Raw genomic sequence first — 26,015 nt, 5'->3', positions numbered from 1 at the left:
GAATGTTATTGACACGACTCAGTAAAAACCACAAAGCAAACAAAGGAAAATGATTCACCATATTCTGCCTGCCAGCCAGCCAGCCAATACGACAAACCAGCCAGCAATAGCTGTAAAAACAATTAAAGCAACAGTAACAACGCATGTTGTGACAATCAATTCGAAGGTAGCAATACAAATTTGCTGACATCCAACCCAATTGGTTGTGCATGCAAAAATATTCATGTTAAGCACAGTCAAAGGGATATTGTGTTGCATATCCACATTGAGAATGGTGTCATTGGTAAAAGTAACAAGAGCAACAAAAACAATAGTAACAAATTATAGCAGCAAAAATTGTAGTTGGAAAATTAAGCTATTGTTTGCGCAATGGGAAAGCAGTATTAATTACAACAACAATAACAACGACTTCATAACGCAATCATGTGCTATTGACCTTTTTTGACATTTGTCTAAATACGTACATATGTATGCAGATATGTAAATAAGTAGAAATTGGTACTTAAATTTGTTTTAGACTTCAACTCTAACTGTACTTTTGGGCTCTAGTTGGAAATGATTTTAATTAAGAGGCTCTTACAAACGAAAATATGAAGAACTAGCTGACCGCGCATACGTTATCCTGCGTGAAATTATGTGTTTTGAAATGAAAAGAAAGTTGAATTTACGTTGTGTTAAAAATCTTTTATTTTCGATTTTTCTACATTTTTCTTCAATGTAACGCAGCTTGGTAAACAACATTTTTTGATTTCTATTTCGGAGCGTAAATGTACAGAGAAGATGGTTTTCCAACTCGGGAGCACTCCACGTACGAGTATAACTGGCACGCACTCATGCAATCGTAGTTACGATAATATGGCAAATTTGGCATAAACATTCGTGATGAGTTCATATTTCGTTTAAGAGAATTGCTTTTTTGCTTTTAACATCGTATACTATACAAATATGTAAATATTTTTCTTACTAATAGAAATTAAATTTATCACAGCAATATACATATATGTACATAAGAAAAATATTTATTTGTATAGTATACGACGTCAAAAGGTATACATCTTCTATCCTATCTTGTGTATCTGCACTTCTCATATGTGTGTATGTATACACATGTGCGCGTTCAGAAATTGAAATCGTATTTTCATCACTTATCAATATACTTATTACATGTGCGCGCATTGACTTGCATGTTCATACATTCATATATACTTATATGTACTTATCTTTGCATACATTGCCGAATAATGCATAAGCATACAAACATACATATGCGTACACATATGAATATGTCACCAACAAAAAATTGATCTTCACAAGTCAATATGGCAGCCAAATTGGCGAAGAACAAGTGTAGTAAATTTTACAACAAAAACGATTTCATTCATGAACGCAGGCGCAAATTCCACAAGCGATCTCGCTTCATTCATAAAAACAGAGGCCGTAACATCTCCCCGAGCATGCCTTTGCCAACAAGTCGTCTTTTCGCGACGATGGCAAAAGCTAAAAATCATAAATTGCACAACTTTCTGGTGCTTCTCGCAAAAATCTGCGTCGATATGTATTCACGATCACGTATACATACATACATATCTACGCATGATTGTAGGCCGCTGCTACAGCGGCAAGGGGTGACATTCGGCGGCCATTACTTTACTTATGCCGTAGAAATTCTATTGGTACGAATATGGAAATGACAACAAAATAATGCAAATATGCATATTTCTAAAAGTCATTATTTTTTTTGAAGAAATGAAAGGAATGAATGATCCTGAGAAGTATAGTTTTAACTTTTCCACGGCCAACGCAGAGTATTTCAACCAAAAGGAATTTATTCATTAAAATCACCACTCAGAAGTCGTTTTATCCGTTGTAAGCGAACGATTTTCGAAGAAACATCATTTCTAATATGCCACAAGACAAAATTAGAAATGAACTTCTTAAACCTCACGCTGTCAGATAAAACGATATACCTCGCCATCGCGGGTCGATTTCCAAAAATGGAAATGAACACACAGAAATGATTCTGTGAAGTATAGTCTTAATTTTTCAAAGGCCAACGCAGAGTATTTCAAACAAAAGTCACATAAAATTGTTGAGAATTCGCAGAAAGACAAACGAAAGAAAACGAACTATAACTTCAATAATGCACAAGCATACAAACATACAAATGCGCACACATGTGAATATGTCACCAACCAAAAATTGAAACATTGTTCTACAAAAACAACAACAGCATAAGCATGGCAACATTGTGTTCTTGGTAGAAAAGCCGAGCTGTGCCGAAAGAAACGAACAAACGATCGCCGATTGTCACCCCTTCGCTTGCTGCTCGAACATCTTGGCAGACAAGGTTGCGTTAGATTCATATTGAGCAAGGTTGCGCAACCTGAATCTATCGCAACCTTTTCCGGCGTCGTATAAAAAGTATAACTCCAAAAATTTTGAAAATTAATTTTAACTTTATGTGTGTTTCAAACGAAGTGATCAATTACAGATTGAAATTTGTTACGAAGCCACGAAGACGTCCCGCTAATATCGGTCGGTGTTCTTTTTGCCATCAACGCCAAGGCACATGAACGAGTACTCCCAGGATGCGATGACATACGTGTGGAATTATGGATCGAGGTCAATCAGCAAGCGATCGCCACGTTGTCACAGCAGGAATTTTCAAACAACAGCTACGATGTTCTTCTTTGGATCCAGATCAAATTAATGAAATCATTTCTGCGGAAATTCCTGATGAAGAGAAAGATCCAGTATTAAACGAAGTGATCAAAATCTTTATGATTCATGGACCTTGCGGACACCACAATCCTACTTCGGTTTGTATATCTAACAATAAATGCACGAAATACTATCCACTTGCTTTTCTTTCGGAATCGCAAACTGGAAATGATGGATATCCACTCTATCGTCGTAGCTCATCAGACGACCATACAACTTAGAGTATTGAATATCGAAGTTGACAACATATGGATCGTACTGTATTCTCCACTGTTGTCTAATTCACATTCAAAACTCATATCAATGTTTAGTATTGCAATTTGGTGCAATCTATAAAATACGTTTGTAAGTACGTCATCAAAGGAACCAATATGGCGGTTATTGGACTTGAACGATAAGGTCGATACGTGAACTGCAATAAAGCGCTTTGTAGGGTATTTACTTTTGCAATACATGAACGTTTTTCGACTGTTGTGCGTCTCGCAGTTCATTTGAAGAATGGCTAAAGAGTGTTTTTCAACTCAGAGAATACAGTACAGCCAGCGGAAACATTTCCAACAACATTGACATTTTCCTCAAAAATAATACAATTGCTAAGTATTTGGAATAGAAGAAGAGAACTGCAACCAAATACGCAGTGAAATAGATTATAAATGGTTCAGTAATCAGTAGTTGAGTATGTATTATACCACGTACATCCCAAAAGACTGATCTCACAACCTGTCCAGCCGCCTTTTTCGTTTTTCCACGCCTGAGAACCAGTTCATCATGTGCAGTCCACTCGAATAACTGTTGATTGGACTCCAGTGGGAAGTGATGGGGCTATATTTCTATCACCGACGCAAAAATTCGGCTTTATTGCGATTGGAGAGTACTTAAACACTTCTCAGAATTAGTTGTTTTTGTTGGATTATGAACTTGCGAGAACCTACTTTGCAACTCAACGGAAGATTTCCCTGAGCCCAAATTCAACAGTATTTTTCCCAAAAAAGCAATGCTTTATTGACACACGAAATGCTTTATGATACATTTTTTTTTTAACTAACATAAGTTGCTTCACCAAAATGCTATATCTTATTAACTAATAGTTATAATCCAACTAATAGAAATCATATAGATGGTAGTATTAGTAGTATCTATGTATCAGCCACAGTGAAGCGTGGACGAGTCCTCTTGTTATATATAAATATACTCTATACAACTCATACACTGACCGATAAATTCGGCATAAGATTTATTAGAAACACAAAATCCTGGTAATAGTTATATGTTCTGTAATTTGTATATATCCAGCAGACTCAGGGTAATATTGGCCCGATTCGACGCAATTTTGATACACAAAATTACTATTGCAAGGAAACTCTCTCTGAATTTCAATTGTATATCTCACATATTGACCGATATTTTTGTTGAAAACTCAATTATATTTACTGGGGTTCATATATTCGGTTCCTAAGGGCTTGAACAGGTTACGTTCGTAAACGTTTTACTCGTCATGTTGGTGTATTTCGGATTATGACAAGCGTGATCGTAACGCTTCTTTCGTAATCTGACATGATATCGTACGTGAACGAGTATATAAACGTATCGATTGAAATCTCATTCGAATGAAAACTTTCAACGTTGCAGACAAATTTATGCAAATGTGAGTAAATTTTTTTAAAGTTTATAATTTTTTTTTTATAATTTTTAGTAAAAATAAACAAAAACAAGAAACCAATGGATGGAAAACCTCATTAAAAATAAAAGAAAGTAGTTTACATGAACAAAATTTTTGTATTTCAGTTTACATTAAAAAAATATTATTTAAAAGTTAAAACATACATTTTAAAATTAAATTTAATAAAGATTACCATTTGGTATCTTATCGTTTGGCCGATTGAGGTAAGGCGGTTCGCTACCCCGGTGTCATAACTTGTTTTAAATTTTATGCAATGTCGCACAAACGTTAGTAATTTTTGCCACTTTTGTGGAATTATACCTTCCTCTCTTGCCATATCCCAAAATTCTCCACCGTCTTTTTAAGATTCCAATGATTCCGTTGAACGATACAAAGAACATTTTGAAAATGAGGTTTCATGATGTGCCATTCCATTTATTTAGTTTTATTTTATAGAAATATACACAGAATTTATGCAAGCACATGATTAAGGCACTGATAAGTCACTTTAACCACTGTAAATATTATGTTGAAAATGCAAAAAAATTACAGCACTCTGGCAACTACAATAAAAGCTCGCATAATTGTTTATTGTAATTAAATTTAAGTAGACAAAACTTTTGCGCAACACAATTCGCTTTCCATCGTGGCTTTACCGCTTGCAACAAGAAATTCAACAAGTCAGCAGCGATTGTAATCAGCTGCATAACCTACTTTTTGGCGTCCATGGTTTTGTACGACAACGTAGCTGCACAAACAACAATTGTTTAGAAACTATAATTCGCTGCGGCCGATTCCCTTAAACCTTCATTAAAGCCAGCTACCAGCTACAAACACAAACGCACAAAAATATGTGCAGACATAATTTACGCCCATAAAATTTGCATAACTATTGAGTTGGGGCAACGGATAAATGAGATGAAGTGCAATTTATGGAGTAAACGAGTAAATATAAATCGCTGAAAATATGCTATGAATAATATTTCTAGTGTTAGACTAGTGTTTGCAGGCAGCCTAATGGCAGTGTGCACTAGCGCGGGGACGGGTTGATGCCGGCGGGCAAGTGCTAAAATGCATATTCATAAGTATTTGTTGTTGTTTGCGGTGTTGCTGTTGCAATTGCTCTAAATTGTGTCATTTGCACTTCCTCCTCTGCAAAAACAATCGCTACCAAACTCTCGCAAATAGTTTTCGGCGTATTCCTCTCATTACCTTTCTGCCGCTCTCCCTTTCTCCATCTATCTGAATTCCCTCTCATTTCAACTTTGTTAAGCAAACTGCATTTACATATAAATGTATATAATATATATACGTAGGCTGCTATATATATCTCTGACGTAGGCAACACTAAGTGTTGCCAGGTGCAATCTGACATTTCCATTGGAAAGTTTGACATTTTTTAGCATAACATCACTCAGAACGTTTTGTCATTTAATCGTGAATTGTTTTATTTACAGGGAATTAAAAAATTCATCTCGACCAAAAAATGGAATTAACTCGTTAACATTTTCGTGCGATCATTTTTCAAAACTTTCGACGTGGATTATCACGACAAGAGTGCATCGATGAACTAAAATCTTTGTATGGCTATGAAGCACCATCCTATAGCACTGTGAAAAACTGGTACAATGAATTCAATCGTGGCCGACGCTCGCTCAAAGACGAATTCCGTGAAGGTCGTCCAAAAACAGCCGTTGTGCCAGAAAGCATCGATGCCGATAATGCAAGACCGTCATGTAACATACATTCAGATAGAGGCATGCCTATGCATATCTCCCACCACCATACATTCGATATTGAATGAACACCTGGCCGTAAAAAAGGTTTGTTCTCGTTGGATCCCGGCACCACGTCACCACGTCACCATAAAAATACAAATAGAGCAGAAAATTTTAATTGTTGATTGCTGGCGCTAAGTTGCGATGCACTGTCGGCTGAAAATAAGTTAAATCTGATTAAAATTTTAGTTTTTAGTTTATCTGAATTTCAGTTTGATGAAAAATTTCTGGTGACTTGAAATTGATTGTGTATGCAATGAATGAATATTAATTTAGAATGGCTCCATACAATTTTTTGAATACCGTTTTCTTGTGATTTCTAGTTCTATGAGTGTTTATTTATGTTTATTTTAGATATGGATTTTTTCCGAAATGTTAAAAAAAGTCAGATAAACATTTCGACATTTCATATAGTACGGGATGGGCGCGTGTAATCCTGATTTAAAGGTTCATGATATTTGAATTAGATTATTTATAGATGCCCTTGTTTTGAGTGAGAAAACAGTTTTTTGTACGCTTTTGAGACTTTATCTCTATCGACCTTATCCAAATCAACGTTATACAGAGGTTTCCAATAAGAGTAAATCGGTTATTGCACGTGCTATGTGGCAGGTAGCCCCGTTTTACTGCCAATATCAACTTCTTTTAATTACGACAATAAAAACTTGGATATCATCGATCTACAAGTATACCGCACACCGTTCGCGGTAATGGTATCACCAGCTTTATTTCGAGAATAGTACGAAATGATAAGTCCACCAGACCAAAATCAACATCAACCTATCATTTAGGTGAATGTTATGTTTGTTCATAGATTATTTGTGTGTTTCTTCGCACCAGAATCGACAGTTTTGTTTACTTACCTCACCACTCAGGTGAGGTGTGAGCATCATCGGTGAATATGATTTCCTTAAAAAAAATCGTTATAGTTTTTAAGTTGTTGCAAGGTAAAATCAGAAAATTCACGACGTTTACTGTGGTACAATGGCTTTAGTTTTTGAGTAAGAATAATTTTATATGGATTTAAGCCCAAATCCTGGTTGGGCCTTTAGACAGTTTAAATTTTTGAGAACATCTTGGAATCGACAAATTGACGTTTTTAGCACTTGTCTGAATGGCAGCAATAATTTTCATTAGTTTGAATGGTACTGGAAAAATAATATATATGAAATTTTCAACAATTTGACGAATAGCGAGTGCAGACGATTATTACGACCATAAAATGATAAAAGCGCACGAAAACTTGCAATTGGTGAATGAATATTTTGATAATAAAATTTACTAATTTGTAAACGTTGTTCTTGCGTATATCTTTCCCTGATGAAATAACATTACTGAACACAATGAGAAAAATTCATATTAAAAATGAAATTACACTTAGAAATCATAACATCCCTATTGGGAAACCCAGTACACATGTTTTATGTGTTGAAAATGTCAAATTGTGTACCGAAAAGTGATTATTTGCGGAAAGCATTAGCTTTTTGTTTCCATTTGAAAAATACTACAGTCTCGCACATAATGCATCGACGAATATGGTGATTATGCTCTATCAAAGCAGCATGCAAAAGATGGTTTCACGGTTCAGAGATAATGATTTGGACGTGAGAAACGATGAACGCGAAAGTCTACCAAAAAAAATTTAAGACGCCGAACTGTAAGCAATATTAGATGAAGTTGAAACTTCGAATCTAAAGCAAATTGCAGACATGTTATAAGTATGTTGAACAACAAACCATTTCAGACCATTTGAAAGCTATGTGAAAGATCCAAAGATGTGAAGAATGGGTGCCACGTGAATTGAAAGAAAAACAAATGGAAACCGAAAAACCACTTGTGAAATTTTGCTTCGAAGACGCGAAAGAAAATCAGTTTTACATTGAATTGGAATAGTCACTGGCGAAGAAATTGATTTATTTTAAGAATAATAGAGGGACCAAATCATAAGGTTATCCTTTAACATCGACTGCAAAAACAGATCGATACGATAAGGAGGCAGTGCTGTGAGATTGGTGGGATCAAAAGGGTGTGGTATATCATGAGCTTCTAGAACCTGGTGAAACTTTTATCCTTAATCGCTACACACCACAAATGTAACAAATGATAAATTTGAATGATGCCTTGATCGAAAAACGCTTAAAATGGGGCAGAAAACACGGCAAAGTAATTTTGAAACGCGACAATGCACCTGTACATAGAGCAAAATCGGTTCAGGATACAATCAGAATAGTTGGCTTGGAGCTGGCTACCGTATTCACCAGACTAGGTCCCTTCCGATTACCATTTGTTTTCATTGATGGGACACGCATTGGCTGAGCAGCACTTCAATCCCTAAGCAGAAGCCAAAATTTGGTGTCTGATTGGTTTACTTCAAAAGACAAACATTTCTATTGGCATGGCATCCACAAATTGCGAGAAAGGTGGTTAAAATATCTGAAATATCAATACCTTGAATACCTTTTTATACATTCCCCACTCAAAATCAGTAATTCATTTTCATAAAAAACGCCAATTTCATACCGGTACACCTGATAATATACAATTGTATATAGGCAGAAAACGATTTTATTGGAATTCGTAATTGACAGACTACAATAGCTGATATGAAAAGTGGGTTCGGCTTTCTAGTGAAATCTGTGCTTATTGGGACCCATAGAAAAACAAGAGGAATAAATCTCCAGTCCTAAGCTACAAAAATAATTAGTACGTGACATAAAATTATTATAATTATAAAATCATGGTTAAAAGGCATGACTGAACATATTCTAGACGGTAGATAGCTATAGAAATAGTAAACATAGAGTATTAATTTTTTATTCTTAATAACTGACATAAATTGTAAACTAATGACTGAAATTTTAAGAAATTTGAGGTTTGGTTAATTTTTATTAAAGATGTACCCAGAGCACATCACTATTTGCACTACTGTTCTGATATCACCTTTCTCCTTCTCACAGTAGTTTGTCCTTATACTGGTTGTAGATGTTTTTATTATTTGAGTGTGTTTAAGTTTTGCTGTGCCATTTTTGTGGTCTGAACTTTGTTAAATACATAATTGGCGCAATAATTTCAAAACGCATAGCATTTTTCCCGCAAACGTTTTATTTAGTTTTTTTGCTATTTTCTTTTCACTTGTTTGGGATATGTAAACTGGTCTCATCTCTTTATTCCATTGCTCTGTCGCATATGGTAATTAATATTGATGATCTGCGTAAATATTTTATATTTTAAATGTTGACTGCCAGTGAAAATGCGACAAATGGGAATGCAAGAATTTTTGCGAATGGGGAAAGAATTCATAAATTCAATTAATTCGCGAATAATATTTGATGAAAAAGAATACGATTAAGTATTAGATTTGGGTTTTTAAAACCTTTGAAAGGATATCCACGAAATAAAGTTGTTATTTATGATTTTGGTCGATAGTTGTTAAATCAATTGTATAAAGTCAATTTTTTTATCGATGGATTCGACAGGTCTTAAAATAAACCAACTTGACATTGATTATATAGGTCATTGATTTTATTTACTGCACATTACAATTCTTCAGTTTTCAGACCTGAACACATCTATTAACGATCTTTACGGAAATTTGTAATTTTTCATGACAATTTCGTAACCAACTCGAGCTTGCTGATCGCTTATCCGATGACTCAGCATTAACTTGTTGGATTTACTTAGTTTGCTCAAATAAGTTGAAGTCGAACTATTAAAATCTGCTTCTTTTGTAGAGCTCAGAGATTGTAATGCTTAACCGATATTTCGGGTCCAAGTGTGTTTTCATGTATAGTAAGCCCAAAACTGTCTTTAAATAAAAAAGTTAGATGTTCAAATAAAGATTGTAGAATATTAAATTATGATTGTCTTGTGTATGCAATTGTATCAATTTCTAGAGAAGTCAGACGAAGGTAGGAAATATCACATTTTTATAGGGTAAGATCTAAAGTTCTTTTTGTTGTGTCGCTCTAGATCCCGTCTAAGTCGGTTTTGCCAGTTTATATCGAGAGTTGAAAAAGAAAAATAAAATAACCGGTTTTCGAAATAAACCGTCTTGAGAAATGTGTTATGTAGTTAGCAACTCTTTACATTACAAACAAAATATCAAAATAAAAGACAAAAATTCAAACTAGTATTATTAAAAACGAAAAAGGTATATTGTTTTTTCAACATTGTACCGAATGTGCAATAGTAAATTGATCCTCTGCTCTCTACTCCACAAATTTAACACGTCGACGACTTCTCTCTGGTTTAAGCAAGCTTACATTGGAGGCGAATGGTTAGATGCGACAAGCGGTGCCACATCCGAAGTTCGAAAATATGCAAGGGATCGGCTGTGTGCCTGACATGACTGCAGTCGAAGCGCAAAAAACAATAGTTGACGCCACAAGAGCTTTTTACGCGTCCGGATGGAAGTTGAATATATCTCGTTAAGCTTCTAATTGATTTCTCCACAGAATTGGCACATCTTGATTTCACAGTATTACGCTGAATTGGCTAACATTATCACGGCGGAATCTGAAACACCATTGACCGAGTCACTATCCGAATTAGCTTATGGTCAGTCGTTTTCGAATGGTTTACCGAGGAAGCACGACGCATTGATAACCAACTTGTTGCCAGTTCAGTGAGAAATCAGGAGCTGATTGTGCTGCGCGAGCCACATGGTGTCGCAGCACTCATAACACCATGGAACTTTCCAATGGCCTTAGTCTTACGCAAAGCAGTTGCGGCTTTGGCTGCCGGTAAGTATAAGCCGCAGGGCCGCCGGGAATTTTGAAAAAATTAATGCTAAATTTAATAACATCGAACCTGCAACAGGCTGCACAGTCGTCGTCAAACCTGACGAAAATACACCACATACCTGTTTGGCACCCGCTAAACTCTCCCGAATGGCCCGTATACCAGCTGATGTTTTCAACGTGATCACCACGAATGGAGCTCCTGCCATCGGTGAGCTCTTCTGTCAAAGCCCGCTGGTATGTGGCATATCTTTTACCGGCTCTTCCGAAGTTGGCAAACTTTTTTTTCGAGAATCAGCTAGCTTGCTAAAACGTTAAACAATTAAAGCAAATTGAGACATTCATAAAAGACGCACTTTCCAGACATGCAAAGGTAATATGCGGTGGTAAACATTTGCAAGAAAACTCTCCTATGCACCCACCATCATTACCGACGTGGATAGTACAGTACGTATCTATCATGAAAAAATCTTCTGCTCTGTTATTACATTGCCAAAGTTCGACACGGAAGACGAAGTTGTGACCAGGGCTAATAGTTCACTGCGTGGGTTAGCGGCGTACTTCTATAGTCAAAACATGCAAGAAGTATTTAGAGTGGAGCGACGACTTGAGGTTGGCATTGTGGGTGTTAATGTAGGACTGGCGTCGCAGGCGGAGGCGTCATTTGGTTGCATCAGGGAATCCGGTGTCGGACGTTAGGGAGGACATTATGGCATCGATAAATTTACTGAAATGAAGTATATCTGTTTGGTTGGATTGAAGTACTATTGAGTGGGGAGGTGGATAAAATATGCACGCTGAAAGCGAATAGAGAAATGAAAACATAAATAATATGTAATAAACAAATAAAATAAAATGTTGACATTAAAATTGAAAACTTGAAACCTAATAAGAAAGGTTATATAGAAAAATAAGTTGGGTTTTTGTCTGATCGCTATAGCTGACTAAGCCGTTGCATGAAATGAAAAATGGCCTGAACCACTTTGAAGAGAATTCAATGAGGATGGTTTGTTAAAAAATGTTCATTTTTAACCGAATTACGAGCGTAAATTTCCAAAAAGTGACTTTTCCGTACACAATTTTTTTTTATTTTCTTTGTTTTGTTTTCCAACTGATAGTATATATCGTCACCTGAAATGCAAAATAACGTATCATCAAAAAATTCAAAAATTGAGTTTTTTACTGATTACGAATCACCACATCATACATATTACATATGTGTCTCAAATTTTAAGCTTCTGGGATCAAAAATACCCAAGCTATACTAAAAATTCAAAAAAACGTATCATCAAGTGCTTGATTTCGTTAAACAAAATAACGTATCATCACTCATGTATGTAAATATAACAGAGTGTTTGTTTTTTTATATCGAAGTTAGCCTTCATTTATTGTTAATATTTATTTTTAGTGATTAAGTTCAGTGTTCTTTGGTTAGATTAGGCTACATGGTTGATCGGACATGGACTGCTATATACATATATGTAGCCCTTTGTGAGGCCATAGAAAAGAAGAACCCCTGTGCTCGAACTTATGAATTAACAAAACGCTTCTCACCAGTTCGGTGGGATATCTGAAGGTATGCGCCCCCAAGTGATTAAGTCTTAACCTCCCTAACGCAAGACAGCCAAGAAGGAAGTGTTGAGTTGTTTCCACCTAATCTTCTTCCATACAGCTTCTGCAGATGGCGTCTGGTAGGATTCCAAGCCTTACTGCGTAGAAGCCAATAGGGCAATGACGAGAGCGTGTGTAAAAATTGTGGCCCAGCGCTGGCCAAGCTTTCGCGACGCCCAGCTATTCAGTAATAGTATAAGATACGGGAGCACAGATCCGCTCCCATTCTACCGAGAGCGGTTCTAGGGTGCCTCTTCTTGCTAGCTCATGTTTCCTGCGATTCCGCTGTGGTCTGGCGCTCATATCATTCTTATCACAAAGGTTAGGTCTTCGATAAGCTCTGAATTCTCTCATTATTAATGAGTTCAAGGCTGGAATCGCCGCTCTGCTATCTGAGTCGATGGTCACTTCTCTGAAGGAGGCTGCACTCCGGAGTAGTAAATCTACTGGAGTTGATGGAGAGCTCCTGACAGCAGACCCCTCCACCTTCGACCCATCCGTGAAGAAGCTAACTGTCCCTTTTCTCCAACGGCTTCTTCCCACCCACAACTCCCTCGGTATATGGGTAGAGAAGGAGCCGTCAGAGTTCGGCTTAGCGACTCCATGATCTAAGTGATCAGACCCGTGCTTTTTTAGGAATTCAGCAGTCTATGCTTTTACAAAGTTTAACAATAACTAAGAAGAAATGGCAGCATCAGCAGGACCTAAAAACTTTAATTCAAGCAGACTGTAATTACTTTTATGATAATATACCTTTTGAATAATTAGTTATTTAAAAAATAATAATTAAACATTATCCTCATTTTTTAGCTTGAATATTTAAATTTTTTCTAGTACTTATGTACATATTAATAATAAAAATAGCATGAAATATGAAAAACTTGCAACTGTTTTTATTTAAAACTAGCGGGCCAGGTGCCTGCTTCGCACGCCAAACCAAATTAAGAAAAGAAACACACTTGTTTTTATAAAAGTTGGTTTTGTTCCCTATTATTCAACTTTTAATTCTAGTTTCTTACAATCTTAAACTATGTATCACTTAAACTATCTTAGAGCTCTTTCGTAGACAACATTTTTGGTTTTGTCATGAGTTGTTGTGTAGATAAAGAGAACTGAAGGCTTGCCAATACGTGAGCACGAAACTATAACTGGCCGTGTGAAAAACATGGATATTCTAAATCAATTCCACAAAATTCCACCGATTGCCCTTGCGCTTTATTAATTGTAATAGCAAATGCAAGAGGTATTGGAAACTGTAGTCTTTTGAATTCAAAAGGTAATTGGAATTCGTGGAATCAATACATCTTCACCTTTAAACTTCCCCTTTAAAATTATTGCTTCGATCAAATTGCTCATGACCTTTTTTAACCGCTAATCTTGTCCCATTGTATAATCGTGGTTGATTTATATTTCGAAGCGTAATAATGGGAGCACTCACTTTCAATTATAAACGATGAGGTGGAAATCCGGGTAAATCCAATGAATTCAAAAATTCTGTCGGATAATTAACAGCGTCGTCTTGATTCGTAACCGTGTCAACTGATTGATATGTTACAACCTCGCCAGGAACATGGGTTAAAATGTCTGCATTCATTTGACCAACGTCTTCATTTTTAGCGGCCAGTATAGTTCTTTCAGCTAAACAATTATGATTGCGATAATATTCTGCAATATTTGGAAAAACACTTGACACCAATTCTTCTTTTGTCGGTGCAATATTACAAAAGTTATCTGTAAAGTGATTAAGCCAGTTTCACGATCAACAGCAAGTTGACCATTGCCTATTGCCAACAGTTGCCTTGAAAATGTGTCGGCCGATGGATCGTTTTGAATTTGTACTTGCACATTTGTAGTCAAATTGAGTATTTGTACATGTATCCATAAATAAGATGACTTTAAACATGCTTTTAATTCATCTGCTGGTGTTTAACGGGGAATCACAGGCAATGTCTGACGAAAATCACCAGCCTACAGAATCAAAGCGCCACCAAATATCTGTTGATCATTACTACGCAAGTTTTGCAATGTCCTGTCTAACGCTTCCACTGATTTCTTATGGGCCATTGTACATTCATCCTTTACTATTAATTTGCATTGTTGCAAGACTTTGCCCATTCCGAATTTTTGGAAACATTACAGGTGGGATTTTCATTTACATTCATATTCAGTGGTAATTTAAGTGCAAAATGGGCTGTCTAACCACCATCTAATAACGCCGCTGCTATTCCAGACAATGCAAGTGCAAATGCTATGTTACTCTGTGATCTTTTAGACACTAATAGCAAGGAAATCAGAAATGTTTTGTCAGTTCCTCCTGAAGCGTCTAAAAAAACATTCTTCCAGTTTCGTTTCTTACTGATTTCATTATGGTATCATATGCGAGTCTCTGTTCTGGATTCAATTTATGCAAATTAAGGTTTATAAATGTGGTCAACTCATTCAAATCATATTGTTTTTCACGATTTATTTCTTAATTGAATGCATCATGCATTGGTAGATTTGGAGCTGGCAAACCTAGTTATGTCAATGCTTTATTTGCAATTACCAAACAAATATCTTCAATGATAATTAATGCTTCATTAAACATTTCAAGTGTAATTATTAAATCGTTATTTCCTGCAATTTGGCGCATTCGATGCAAAATGTCTTCGGTCATAAAATCCTTAAAATTTTCCCATAATTGCAATGGATCAGATGGAAAACATGTTGAAATAATAATAGCAAATAATGTTCGTATTTGATGAGGAGAACCTGTTGCTGATGCATCCCTAAGTGTCGCACCCCAGTGATTATCATCTTCCAGTAAATGCAATTCCTGACATGCTTGACAAAAAGTGTGACACTGTAGGCCGTTAACTCTTTTCAAACTCAAAAAAGATGTAGGCCCACGAACATGAATCAATAAAGACGCAAATAAAAACATTCAGCATGACTGGGATGCACTGTGTAGAGATAACCTTGAACTGGTCTTTCTTGTTTACGTCTGTTCAATTTCTTTCCAGATGCATTCCAAGTGTAATATGTTGGTACTTGTGAATAAAGCCAATTGATCATTTTGACACAATTCGAAAAACTATAATAATGTAGTTGATGGTGGTCGCTTTGCAATTTGCTGTGCAGTATCAACGGTGAAATATACACGTTGTCCATTTTCCAAATGTACTGACAAATGATTAACTGCCGGATTTCGATCATGAATTGGGAACGATAATATTCTCCAAACTGCCTCATTGCTACTGATATACCTTCCGATTTGATATTGTGGTATTTCATCATTTCGGTTCTCTGCAACACCAAAAACAGTCATGTCGCTGCCTTTATTTACATACTTGCAGATATATTTAATCGATTTAACAGAATTGCAAAATCCACATTAATATGAGCTTTGGATGCTTTTGATAGTATTGGCGAATAGGGGACAACGCACCTATTATCAACTGTAATATCTTGATTATTGACTCGTAGATTGATTGATTTGCCATTATAGAAACGACTGGCGCGCGGTTGTAATCGCGAAAGCGGTGCCTACGCCTATTAAGAAGAAAAACTTTTCGCTTTACACAAGTATATACGTACTCTACAGCAGTTTTGAAGCAATATTATGAATATAATTTACATATCGACCGGCATATTCAAACGGACCAATTGCACACCTTTTAGGCATTGAAATTAGTATATCCAGTTACCTTCACTTAAATTCATATAACGTATCTTTACGCTTAAATGTGCAAATGACAATACTTGTTACGGTAAAGTGTAACAACTCAAAATTTGAACATTTTCAGTAGAGACGAAAAACTGTTTCCGTAAATATTAATAATATATTACAAAGAAAAAACAATGTAATTGCACGAAAATATCATTAAAAATAATATAACCGTTGTTTCATTTTTATTTGTTTAGTATTTGCACGAAAATTACAAATTTTTGAGTTATTACTCTTTTCCTAAAATTTTTTTATATACATAGTGGTATTATTTTGAGTTGTCTCTGTTTAACTGAAAATTCTCACTGGAATTGATAAATATGATTTATAAAATAAAGGAATGCCAATTTATTAATGTTAAATAAAAATAATTAATATTTATTCATATTCAGTAATTCGAAACAGAACTTATTGCTTATTAAAAAAAATTATCAATGAATTAAACTTAAATTAAGTGTCTATTAAGTTTTTATTGTATGTCTCATAAAAACTCTTTGGAATAATGTTCTTTTTGACCAGGTCTCCTATATCTCGTTTTTTAACTTCAAATTTTCCAAATAAATAGAGCGTAGGCTGAAATAATTAAAAATTGACAAAAAATTAGTTATGTTTTCAGAGCGAAAAAGGGTTAATCATCAAATGAAAAATTATAACAATTACCAGGGTATAAAAGAAAAGACATACATAAAGCTAAACAATAATATTTGTCTATTATTTGTAATGAAAAACAACTTAATTGTAGGTTGTTTTTTTGTACATTGACTTTTATAAACTCTGTGTCCTTATACGACGTTTTATATAAAAAAGAGTCAATATTGTCCTTATTCACGCGTAGAACTTTAATGATACGCCAATTAACTTTGTGGTTGGCCTCAGTTAGAAAAAAATGTTGACCCCATTCTTCTTGTAGTAACTTCAGGTCGTAAAATTCATTATGAGATAATTCGTGAACTGTGTATGGCTGACCAGTCTTTTTGGCGGTTGCTATTAACGTAGTATATTGATCTGGTGTATATATCGGTTTGCTACCTAAATGTCTTTTTATTTGTCTTTCTATTACACTATGTACATTATCTCCTTTATTTTGAGAGTGGCCCTGAATTAAATATTTATGTGTAATGCTTCGTAAATTGTATTTCTGAACCGCATAATAATACATTGAAACTATATATTTATTTTTTTGTTGTCCACAGCAGTTGTCAGAGTAGAATGTTAAGTCTAAATCTTGAACATTAACTGACTTTTGTACAAGATTTTTAATATATAAAAGTACGCACATTCCTATTTCATTTGAACCACGCTTTCCATCGGTTTCGGTCCAAAAAAAGCAATCTACAACTTTCGCTTTAAGTAAAATTGTAGCAATTTATTTTACTTTTATAAAAGAAGCTTGAGGAAAATTCTTTTGGCAATGAAAGAACTGCCTGTAGATCGTATACAGCTACATTGCATTTTTGTTTGTCCAGATCTTTTTCTTTTCTGCATATTCCTTTTCTTCTAGATGTAAAGTGTAAATTTCGTTCAGATCATTTCTTTCATTTTCGTCTGAATTTAAAAACGATTTTTGGCTTAAAAAATGAAATATTAAAATCTTCTTTGAATATCATGTAAAACAAAGTTCTACTTCCAGGAGTTAAGTTATCAGATTCTCGCAATTCTTTATAGTCCATGTATAGATCTCCAATACTTTTACCGCTTTCAATGAACTGGCGTGTTGTTTGAGCGCGTAAGTAATGCGATTCGACTTTTGGTATATTATTCATAAATTCCCTTATACTGTTCTTAATTTCAGTGCTTACAGTCGGATGGTTCTTATGCTTCTCACGAAGGTCAATCTCTACAAATTTTTGTTCTCCTTTTTTTTATGACTGTATCTATAACTCTGTTATTAATATCAAGAGTTGCTTTGAAAAAGGTCTTGCATACTCTAATTTGCGTTGAGTCTATTTCCAAAAAAAAGGCGTTATTTAATCTGCGAAGATTTTCTGTGCAGAAGTACCTGTACTTGGGTTTAATTGGTTTTATTTGGCTAGCTATAAACTCCCTTTGCCTCTGTAAGTCACCAGTTGACCAATATTTATTGAAGATTTCAGTGCGTGAGGATTCTGATATTTTCTCGCTGCAATGGAAGGAGGATGGAGTCATGTGTAGAAGTTCACGCAAGTGAGGAAAGTTCTCTGATCGCCATTCACTTGGGAGTGGCCAGAAACGATTCTTTTACATGTGACTCAAGCAGCTCACGACTTCCGGTCTTTGACCAAGTATCCTCTGGGTAGCCTAAGAACATCCGTTTAAAGGCGAGCTAACGTGAGAAGGCGAAACATCCCCTGCATAGGGTTGTGCGCTGGGTTTGGGACCCGCCACGTAAAAAACACCCCCAGTGAATAGTCATAACCAGCCTCGGATGAGAGACCCCCCTCTTGATGACGACCATGGCAAACGAAATAAGGACTACGAATTGAGGGCATGCACCTGGAATGTCCGGTCTCTTAACTGGGAAGGTGCCACTGCTCAGCTGGTAGATGTCCTCGTGAAAACAAAGGCTGACATCACCGCCGTCGAAGAAATGCGATGGACGGGACAAGGACAGAGACAAGTAGGTCCTTGTGATATTTACTACAGTGGCCATATAAAGGAGCGCAGGTTTGGTGTGGGATTTGTGGTGGGAGAGAGACTCCGTCGCCGAGTACTATCATTCACTGCGGTGAATGAACGTCTAGCCACAATCCGCATCAAAGCGAGGTTCTTCAACATATCGCTGATTTGCGCCCAAGCCTCGACGGAAGAGAAGGACGATGTGACCAAAGATGCCTTTTATGAGTGCTTGGAGCGCACTTATGTGAGATGCCCCCGTCACGATATAAAAATCGTACTTGGCGACTTCAACGCCAGGGTGGGCAAAGAAGGTATCTTTGGCACTACGGTCGGTACGGTCCTCCACGAGGAAACTTCACCCAAATGGGTTGAGGCTGATCGACTTCGCCGGGGCCCGAAATATGGTTATCTGTAGTACTAGATTCCAGCATAAGAAGATCCATCCAGCTACCTGGCTGTCTCCGGATCGAAAAACTACCAACCAGATCGATCATGTTGTGATAGACGGAAGACACGTCTCCAGTGGTTTAGATGTGCGTGCGTTCCGAGGTTCTAACATCGACTCGGACCGCTATCTTGTTGCAGCTAAGATTCGCACCCGCCTCTGTGCACCAAAAAGCGCACGCCAACAAACACAAGGAAGGTTCGACGTCGAGAAGCTGCAATCACAACATACAGCCGAACGATTCTCTACTCGGCTTGCACTCCTGCTCTCCAAGAGCACTCGTCAACAACTCGGTATAAGGGAACTGTGGGACGGCATTTCAAACTCCTTACGTACAGCTGCAACCGAAACCATTGGTTTTCGGAAAGTGCAAAAGAACAGCTGGTACGACGAGGTGTGCCGTGTCGCAGCGGAGAGAAAACAGGCTGCCTACCTCGCAACGTTACGATCGACCACAACACGTGCGGGATGGGATAGATACCGAGAGTTGAAGAGGGAAGCGAGACGCATTTGCAGACAGAAGAAGAAAGAGGCCGAAATGCGTGAGTACGAACAGCTTGATAAGCTGGCCGACAGGGGTAATGCTCGAAAATTCTACGAAAAAATGCGGCGGCTTACGGAAGGTTTCAAGACCGAAGCATACTCCTGTAGAACGCCCCAAGGTGATCTAGCCACCGATGCCCAGAGCATACTTAAATTATGGAGGGAACACTTCTCCAACCTGCTGAATGGCAGTGAACGCACAACACCAGGAGAAGGCGAACCCGATACCCCAACCGATGACGATGGAGCAGACGTTCCATTGCCCGATCATGAAGAAGTTCGAATAGCAATTGCCCGCCTGAAAAACAACAAAGCGGCAGGGGCCGAAGGATTGCCGGCCGAGCTATTCAAACATGGCAGCGAAGAACTGATAAGGAGCATGTATCAACTTCTTTGTAAAATATGGTCGGACGAAAGCATGCCCAACGATTGGAATCTAAGTGTGCTCTGCCCAATCCATAAAAAAGGAGACCCCACAATCTGCGCCAACTACCGTGGGATAAGCCTCCTCAACATCGCATATAAGGTTCTGTCGAGCGTATTGTGTGAGAGATTAAAGCCCACCGTCAACAAACTGATTGGACCTTATCAGTGTGGCTTCAGACCTGGTAAATCAACAACCGACCAGATATTCACCATGCGCCAAATCTTGGAAAAGGCCCGTGAAAGGAGAATCGACACTCACCACCTATTCGTCGATTTCAAAGCTGCTTTCGACAGCACGAAAAGGAGCTGCCTTTATGCCGCGATGTCTGAATTTGGTATCCCCGCAAAACTAATACGGCTGTGTAAACTGACGTTGAGCAACACGAAAAGCTCCGTCAGGATCAGGAAGGACCTCTCCGAGCCGTTCTATACCAAACGAGGTTTCAGACAAGGCGATTCCTTATCGTGCGACTTTTTCAACCTGCTTCTGGAGAAAATAGTTCGAGCCGCAGAACTTAATCGAGCAGGTACAATCTTTTATAAGAGTGTACAACTGCTGGCGTATGCGGATGATATTGATATCATCGGCCTCAACACCCGCGCCGCTAGTTCTGCTTTCTCCAGACTGGACAAGGAAGCAAAAGAAATGGGTCTGGCAGTGAACGAGGGCAAGACGAAATATCTCCTGTCATCAAACAAACAGTCGTCGCACTCGTGACTTGGCACTCACGTCACTGTTGACAGTCATAACTTTGAAGTTGTAGATAATTTCGTCTATTTAGGAACCTGCGTAAACACCACCAACAATGTCAGCCCAGAAATCCAACGCAGGATAACTCTTGCCAACAGGTGGTACTTCGGACTAAGTAGGCAATTGAGAAGCAAAGTCTTCTCCCGACAAACAAAAACCAAACTCTATAAGTCACTCATAATTCCCGTCCTGCTATATGGTGCAGAGGCCTGGACGATGTCAACAACAGATGAGTCGACGTTGCGAGTTTTCGAGAGAAAAGTTCTGCGAAAGATTTATGGTCCTTTGCGCGTTGGCCACGGCGAATATCGCATTCGATGGAACGATGAGCTGTACGAGATATACGGCGACATTGACATAGTTCAGCGAATTAAAAGACAGCGGCTACGCTGGCTAGGTCATGTTGTCCGAATGGACGAAAACACTCCAGCTCTGAAAGTATTCGACGCAGTACCCGCCGCGGGAAGCAGAGGAAGAGGAAGAACTCCACTCCGTTGGAAGGACCAAGTGGAGAGGGACCTGGCCTCGCTTGGAATATCCAATTGGCGCCACGTAGCGAAGATAAGAAACGACTGGCGCGCTGTTGTTGACTCGGCTATAATCGCGTAAGCGGTGTCTACGCCAATTAAGAAGAAGAATGGAAGCGACACTTTTCTTCACACGGTGGTTGTATTTTCTTTCATCTTTTTTTAGAAACTGTTTCCTGGTACTCAATTTCGGAAGGAAACGAGTACGCAGTAACTTCAGACAGATAAAAATTGTTCTCTGAACTGCCGCTAAATGGATCTGAAGTACTATCATCGCTTATATTGGTTGTTTCCATTAAAGCCATTAAAGTGGCATAGTGTTGTAAGTTTGGGCACTTCATGTCATTGAAACAGCAGCAACAAAAATTTAGTATTTCATAAAATAACCTGCGAGGGTTAAGTTTATATAGTTTTAATTGTTTAATTAAGTGTGGCACTTATAACTACCCAATGTTAACACACACTAAGTAAACTTTATTTATTTAAACTTTATTTTATCAATATGACCACAGTAACGATAATGAAAACAATACGATATAACACAGTAGAATAAACTTACCAAATGAAACTAAAGAGTGATAAACCGAAATAACACGTGACTTAAACAAACCGTTTAATGTTGTAAATAGGCACAATTCAAAATGTTACACTTTATGTGATACACTAACGAACCAATTTGATAAAACACTTGGAGACAACTAAAAATGTAACTCTTTAGTTAAGTCGAAAGAAGTCATTCTGAAAACAAAGAGAGAGATAACGATTTTTTTAACGAAAGACTAGACAAATCACTGAACGATTTTTACAGTGGGTAGAGATGACCACTGCACATTATTTTCTTGCAAAAAACTAAAATTTGGAAATTTTGAGTTGTTATACTTTAGCGTAATAAGTGCGATATGTCTCAGTAATGAATTAATGTTGTAGTACTTTCCTTCCTTTATAAAACCAATTAATTTCATGAAATGCTTATATCAAATATTATATGTTTGTCTATTAAAAACCTCAAACTTGTGCAGTTTGTGGCTAACTCGGTTTTAATTAATTACTTACAAAGCATTTTAGGGCAAATATGCTATTTGTGCTAGACCTGTTTCACAACAAAATCCTCAATTTCTAATGCATATTTAGAGACTCGAAGAACCTAAGAACACCTAAAAAAAATGTTATAGTTTCAATGAGTAAGATCTTCCGAGGTAACTGTGGGGGACAGAAATTATTATGACATGGTAGACTTCGACACAATAAATAAAGGAACGAACATAAAAATTCAGATAAACAGCTAGTTTCATAGTAACGCCTTAAAGAACGTTTTGATGAATGTAAACTAAGTAAAATATTTAGATATTCATGCGGACGCATTAAAGGGTCCCTATGGAGTTTCGATGAAGACATCAGGCAAAAACGTCGGAATTTCATATCCGAATTTTTGTATAATTTATCAAATTATATAACTTTTATTAATTAAAAATTCAAATATGGTTAAAAATTAGTTGCCCATACTAAGGCCTACAACTATAAAAGGTAACTTACCAAATGCCTACAGATCATTTACCAGAGATGTGCATATATAAGAGTCAAAGGCTTTTTGTGATTTTAACCTGACTTTTGGTTTATACACTTCAATTCTAACTAAAATATGGGTGCAAATATAAAATTCTAACATCGACTTATTTGTTAACTCGCCTATGTGTATCTATTACGATTAGAATATATTTTGAACAAATAACGACCCAATTTATTGGGGAATACAAACCACTGGTGATATGCACTTACACTCGCGCGAATATTTAAAATGAAACAAGTAAGGAAGGGCTAAGTTCGGGTGTCACCGAACATTTTATACTCTCGCATGATAAAGTGATAACCGAGATTCTGAGAGATTTACCGATATTTTCGGTGAAAAATTAGGTTAGGTTAGATTAGGCACTGAGTTCTTCGTGTTCGATATCAGGGACCTTGAAAAGTTATAGTCCGATCACGACAATTTTTCCACAAGGGATACCTCAGCTCAAATACCGTATTTGTGTAAAGTTTTATTCCGCTATCATCATTGGTTCCGAATGTATATATTATACAGAGAAGGCATCAGATGGAATTCAAAATAGCGTTATATTGGAAGAAGGCGTGGTTGTTAACCGATTTCACCCATATTTCGTACATGTTATCAGGGTGTTAAGGAAATATTATATACCGAATTTCATTGAAATCGGTCAAGTAGTTCCTGAGATATGGTTTTTGGTCCATAAGTGGGCGACGCCATGTCCATTTTCAATTTTTAAAAAAGGCCTGGGTGCAGCTTCCTTCTGCCATTTCTTCCGTAAAATTTAGTGTTTCTGACGTTTTTTGTTGGTCGGTTAACACACTTTACTGATTTTCAACATAACCTTTGTATGGAAGGTGTGCGTGGATTTTATCCGATTTCCTCCATATTTGAACTGTATATGGAAATGCCTGAAGGAAACGACTCTATAGAGTTTGGTTGACATAGCTATAGTAGTTTCCGAGATATGTACAAAAAACTTAGTAAGGGGGCGGGGCCACGCCCACTTTTCCAAAAAAATTATGTCCAAATATGCCGCCATTAGTAAAAGGAACCAGGCTAATAATAGGCGACACAGCATAATTTTTTATAGTAAGCTTAAATAAAACCCAAACGTAGAACTAACGACTCGGATAAATCATTTCCTCTACATACTAAACAACATTATGGTATGGTGGCCAATAATGGAAAAGAAATACGAGATAAGGCGTATGGAAAGCATCAAAGAGATGTTTCAGTGGAATCCTATGCCAATCCAGGAAGGCTTTCTTTCTACTCAATACCACGAGTTTTCGAAATTTTAAAGAATTGAACTTAAATTATAGAGATGAGTAGAATCTGCATCTATACGGATGGGTTCAAACTATACAAATGACTGGGAGCTGGTGATTTTTTTCACCTTTCGCTGTACTGTTCGCCTGTACTGCAGTGTCTTCCAAGCTGAGATCACAGAAAATAATAAAAAAAGTCTTCTCGTTCTGAAAACGAGTGTGTGCTTTCTAGTTTCATATAACATCTACTATCTACTTCTACTTATCTACTTACATATCTACTTATCTACTTATATAAATAAAAATTAATCGCCAAAATGTACATACATATGTACGCTCATAACTTTTATACGACTGAAACAAATTTGATAATTCTTGTTTTTTAAATGTTCGTTGAGGTTCAGATATGGTTTCTGCGGAGAAAAAAATTGGAATAATTGCCGCAAAAACCCTAAAAACAGCCCTTTTATTTTTCTCAAACAAACGAATGAATGTTTGTTTTTTAGTAACGCTAAAAGAACGGCTGAACCAATATTGATGAAATTTTCAAGAGAATGTTCCGTGTGAATCGGGGAAGGATTAGAAATAAAGAAAAACCTGTATGCTTTTAGTGAGGAAAAGTCGGAAAATTGGATTATTCCAAAAAGTTAATTTTTTCCATACAAATTTTTTCATTCAATTTTTTTGTTTTGTTTTTCAATTATTTAAATCGTTCAAATTTGGCGTTTGCTTCAAAAATTTTTGAAAATTATTCAGTGAAAATGTTATGTGTGTTGCAAACAAAGTGATCAATTACAGATTGAAATTTGTTACGATGCCATGAAGAGGTCGCGCTAATATCGGTCGGCGTTCTTTTTGGCATCAACATACATTAGCAGCCCAAGCCACATGAAGCCACGTGAATATCGAAGTTCACAACACATGGATCGTACTATATTCACCATCATTGTCTAATTCACATTCAAAACTCATATCAATGTTGAGTATTGCAGTTTGGTGTAACCGATAAAATACGTTTGTATGTACATCACCAAAGAAAGCAACATGGCGGTTATTAGTCTTGAACGATACGGTCGATACGTGAAGTGCACTAAAGCGCTGTGTATTTACTTTTGCAATTCATGAACGCTTTCCGACTGTTGTGCATCTAGCAGTTAATTTGGAGAATGGCCAAATAGTATATTTCAACCCATAGAATACAATACAGCTGGTGGAAACACCGCCAGCAACAAAATTAACAATGACGAGTTTTTGCTCAACTTTCGTCAGTGATTGGTTTGCGAGAACATTGCTCTATTCGGAAATATCTTGATATTGTACATGGAAAGCATCGTCGAAGAAATACTTACGCAGAAAGCAAGGCCAACCAGTAGATGAACATCCAGGTGTGTTATCAACTAATACATTAGGACGAATTTACACAATCCGCCCGAAAAATGACGATTGTTTCTACCTTCGGTTGCTATTGTACGTCGTTCCACTTCATTTGAGTCATTGCGTACTGTGAATGATATGGTGTATGCAACTTTTTGAAAAGCAAGCCAGCAATTACAATTGCTGGAAAATGATAATCACTGGAATGCAAATGAAGTTCGCACACTTTTCGCGATAATCATTTTGACATATCAGCTTCAAATCCGCGTCTATTATGGGATACGAACAAAAATTACATTGCCGAAGACATTTTACATCGTCTTCA

At 36.9% G+C, this 26,015-nt stretch overlaps 2 pseudogenes; one reads left to right on the top strand and one right to left on the bottom strand.

Annotated features, from left to right (window-relative positions):
* Window positions 1-1,840: 1,840 nt before the first annotated feature.
* Window positions 1,841-2,037, bottom strand: LOC125777962 (small nucleolar RNA U3; annotated as a pseudogene).
* An 8,300-nt stretch (window positions 2,038-10,337) lies between these two features.
* LOC125777398 (succinate-semialdehyde dehydrogenase, mitochondrial-like) lies at window positions 10,338-11,275 on the top strand (annotated as a pseudogene).
* The last annotated feature ends 14,740 nt before the right edge of the window (window positions 11,276-26,015 follow it).

The sequence above is a fragment of the Bactrocera dorsalis genome, chromosome 3 (genome assembly GCF_023373825.1).
Source record: "Bactrocera dorsalis isolate Fly_Bdor chromosome 3, ASM2337382v1, whole genome shotgun sequence".
Classification (NCBI taxonomy): Eukaryota; Metazoa; Arthropoda; class Insecta; order Diptera; family Tephritidae; genus Bactrocera; species Bactrocera dorsalis.
This window is presented reverse-complemented; position numbering and strand designations above follow the sequence as displayed.